Source organism: Syzygium oleosum, unplaced genomic scaffold, assembly GCF_021117445.2.
Source record: "Syzygium oleosum isolate NSW1041296 unplaced genomic scaffold, Sole_v2.1 Sole_v2.02, whole genome shotgun sequence".
NCBI lineage: Eukaryota > Viridiplantae > Streptophyta > Magnoliopsida > Myrtales > Myrtaceae > Syzygium > Syzygium oleosum.
The window spans coordinates 7,625,023-7,629,339 of NW_026607486.1; the positions used below are offsets into that span (position 1 = coordinate 7,625,023).

The following is a 4,317-nucleotide window of genomic DNA, read 5'->3' on the forward strand; positions in this document are numbered from 1 at the left end:
CATCAGCCCAGTGAGCCCCGTAAGACGACGTGTGATGACTTAACATTCAAAATAGATGGAATCTAAAGCAAGGATCATTTTTGCCTCGCGACTGAAAAAGTTACGCTTAGGTGTAAAATGTTGGACTTTTTCATGGGATCTGTTGGACTAATCATATCAACTAGGCAAAAGTTCAGACCAGTAAGGCCATTCCAAGTGCACTTCATACACGATTTTGTAAACCAATATGCACACATCAAACAAAAAAAATTGATCTTTTTTTTTCTTGTCCATCAGTTTTACATCCGGAATATTCACAAATGCAAGATATGAAACAAACATATATTTTTCATACTATCCCAGAGATTAAAAAAAAAACCACAGTACTTTACCAACGCAGGATATAAAACAACCATTACTGTATAGCTGAAAGTACAAGGGGCCTAAGACATACATGTATTTGTCGCCCCTGGTGTAGATCTGCTAGCTGGTATGAGCAGAGACCATCCTGATCCAAACCTCTAGCCGTGAGTTCTCTTATTGCCTTCCAAGCAAGTGATCCATTACTCTGCACAAGAAAAAGTTTATAAAATACGAAGAGATGACTTAATCACTAGAAAGAGGAGCTCAGCCTGCAAGATCCTCTCATTGATGAGAACATGAATAGATTAGCTACAGCATGTTAAAGTATAAAATTATTCTATGCAAAACACTGGATGTGAAATACCATAAGTTCGAAAGCAACAGAACCACAAGCCCACCCGTAGAATCAAGGCAATGAAAGAATAGTTCCAAGAGAGTTTTTGATTCCAAGTCATTAAAGTTCGTTGTATAGGATGGAACACTAAGCATTGAGTAAATATGACAGCTTAGAGGATCCACAAGAGACTGGTTCATAGTACAAATCTCAGCAGGAGAATTTCATTCTCGAACTAAGGCTGACTAATCCATATTAGCAGAAATAAGTCCCGCCACCACAAAATTGATGATAAATAATGCATACTTTTAGGCCAAGAAAAATACAATTCGTTCCACAAGGAGTGAGCTGACGGGGAGTTCTAAGTTTTATCATCATTTGCCTATGGCAACAAACTTTCCGTACAATCCTCCTAACTTGATAGACCTAAGGAAGCTATCCAGTGAATTTTATCAGATGCAAAGTCTAACTGAGAACTCCACCATATACAAAACTAACAAGTTCAGGCATTTCTGAGAATTAACGGAGCATGATCCTGCTGAAAACATTTTATCAGTCACATACATACATGTACGCGGTTCACCTAAGTGTATCAATAAAAGGTTTCATAAAAACATGCCCAGAAAGGTTCAAGTCTGAACATAGCCATGACCATCTCATTAAATAAGAAATAACTAGATGACTGATCTTGTAAGCAGAAAAGGGGAAAAAGTAGATGCCTAAACCTTAGACAAAGACAATTATAAATATTGATAAGTTTAACGTTAAGGCTTACCCTTAAATGATCAGAGAGGATGGACGGGGTGATGAGCTTATACTTGGGTGCCTTGGACAGAAGCTTGTCCTAAGTTGCCTGGTCAAACAGCACCATGTTGTTCACCTTCTCCTTCTGGTTTCCCTTGGTCCATTTCTGCTCACCAATCTAATCCAAAATGACCCAACTAAGCCGACATCAACAAAAATTTAAGTAGCATGAACATATAAAATATGTTCTTTTTTCATCTCATTTTTGCCTGAAATTGCAGAGACCAATCGCTAAAACACTCGCCAGTAAAAGCAATCTATCACTAACAAGAAAAAGAACAAAAATGAAGGCCCATTCTCTCTTCGATAGCTCAACTTAAACCTACAGCTTGTTAGTCGCTCCCCAAGGACATTTGCTGCAGTCGCAATATCAAAACTCTCAGAATGAGTGAGAACAACATTGAGTCAGCCAGGAAGTGGCCTAAGCTCAGCAGGAATACTTTCCCATGTTTTTCTACCCATTATGACTGCATTCTTTTTCCCAGGATTAACTGTTGAGAGAGTAATGCTCTTAAAATATTTGAGATGAGAAGGCAGCCTCCAGGGAAGTGTTCCATCCTTGCCTATACACTCAAGTTGCAGCAACAACAAGTTGGTAAGTCCTTAAGGGATCAGATGGAGTCCCATTGCCGTTGTCGTTAGGAAGGGTCACTGAGACTTCACCGGCCATTACGGAACTCAAAGGCTAAAAACAACCAAAAGATAGCAGCTTGAAATAAAGGCTGCACAACCAACTTCTTTGGAAGTGCGGCAGAACCTGAAAATTGTTCGGAAAGAAGATAGATGCCATTAGATTAGAATTGCAGATATATATGACACCAGAAGAGGAGTTATATTTTTAAAATCTAAAAAGAACAGTTGAAAGTCTGAAAAACTGTAAGGTATAGTGGTAACAATGGAATCCCTGAAATCCGTGACACTAACAGCTGAAAATTATGCCCACAGATCATTATCTCAGAAAAAAGTAGTGCCGTTTATGAATAAAATAAATCAACCGAGCTGTACAAATCATTAAACAGAGAAAGCCTCCTTGCTAAGCTGGATTTCTATTGCATCACTTGCACTTTACTCGACACAGTGGTGGAAAATTCCAAATCTTAGTGCCTCTCTTTTGGCATCACATTAAGGCAGTAACCATGCGAGTTGAAGATTCATCTTTCAACTTTCAGGCAAAAGCATCTGAATTGAATAATCCTCAAAATTGTTTCTCAGAGGGATCAATTAAAAAAAAATCCCTTTAGCAAGAATAACATTTTCAGAGAGCAGAGTGCAGCACAATAGAGAAAGGAGAAACATTATAAACGAGTCTTCTCCAATCTTTTCGGATTATCACAATCCATTATTGCTCAAAACAAATAGAGGGACACTTAAACCCTAGCAAGCCAAATTCAGCATCTGAGGAATTCACAAATGAATCGAGAAATTCTCACAGATCTTCCCATGAAACTCAGTCTGAATATTCCTAGTCATTGTGTTATCCCCTCTAACTCTATGCCAAGACCAAACATCAAACATGAGTTCCCAGACAATGGAACTGAAAAACCCAGCATTAAGACATTCGCCAAGACAGACAACAGTTGAAAGTGAAAAGTAAAAGCAAATCGCTCCAAAGAAAAACAAAACTCGCTAGCTAATACAAACCCAGAAAAATCCATAATGCAGATCAAAAAATGCTCACCGATCTGCACCCGAACCGCAAAATTTTGAATCGCAGCGAAACTAAATGCACAGGAACGACCAATGGGAGCGACCTCGACTGCATCTCACTACCAAGAAGCGATAAAAAAAGTTAGGGCTTTCTTCCCTCTTTCATAGTGTCATTCATCGGGTTACAATAGACAAGACACTGGATACAAATACGAAAGACAAGAAAATGCAAATACGAAAGACAGGAAAATGCGGCGATGAAAAGAAATTACATTAACAATGAACAAGGCACATCCAGTACATCTGGTGTGGGCTCTTGATATGAATCGATGCTTTATCCAAACAATTATCTTTGGGATTATAGTAGACTCCCCTTCCGGACGGAATAAATATCTTGTCATTTCGAGCCTCTCCATGAAGCTATAATCAAGAGACAACTCAAATTCAAGAAAATTTATCCCTTTTGGGAGACAAGCGTCCTACACCAGTCTATCACACTACGCTACCTCAAATCCTTAACCTACAATACACAACAAGACTCTCTGGGAGGTGATTGGATCCAAACAAGATAACAAACATCCCATAGTTTTATAACTTTGTAATCCCCTGCCTACTCTTTTCTTTATTTCTCCTTGTGCCACAGACATGAGAAAATATTCGGGGGTTCAGGAGCGCCACATTAATGGCTGACATGACACGCGCTTATTTATTTTGAACTAATTACAAATTGACACATATGAAATCAGAGAAATGAAATAAAAATTCCCAAATCCATCTGGATTTCTCTTTTCCTCTTCTTCCGTCTGCAGCCACAAGCCCAACCTCCGGGCCTCCTTCCGCCGTCGCCACCGGCGGAGTCGGAGCTGCCGGTGCCGCATCTCTCCAGTTTGGCCGTCTCCTCCACCCAGTGCCTCACTTCCAGAACTGGCGTCCTCTCCCCTTCCACCACTCGTCAGAGAATCCACGGACTGTAAATGTATGCCAAATCTGGAGCCTTGACAACGAGAGACCACGGTTTGTCCACACGCGACAACGGAGGAGAGACGCGGAGGTCGACGAACTTCCAGATCTGGAACCGTCGTCGCCCACGGCCATGACGCCAGATCTGGAAACTCGGCCGCGCGCCCACCGCTCGGCGTCTCCAAAGCTGCCGCTCAGCCGCCGGGACGACAGAGAGGGTGGACGCGAAG

The 4,317-nt window shown here is 40.9% G+C and overlaps 1 long non-coding RNA gene across 5 annotated transcripts; it reads right to left on the reverse strand.

Annotated features, from left to right (window-relative positions):
- Positions 1 to 227: 227 nt before the first annotated feature.
- LOC130137492 (uncharacterized) lies at positions 228 to 4,053 on the reverse strand. Of its 5 annotated transcripts, XR_008815921.1 has the most exons (5): positions 3,400 to 4,053; positions 3,159 to 3,246; positions 2,911 to 3,014; positions 1,452 to 2,237; positions 228 to 547 (listed from the first exon to the last, which is right to left on the reverse strand). It is a non-coding gene; the product is annotated as an uncharacterized LOC130137492 (long non-coding RNA). The 5 variants fall into 5 exon arrangements; XR_008815919.1 differs by lacking the exon at positions 2,911 to 3,014; XR_008815920.1 differs by lacking the exon at positions 3,400 to 4,053 and having other exon boundaries at positions 3,159 to 3,349.
- Between the last annotated feature and the right edge of the window lie 264 nt (positions 4,054 to 4,317).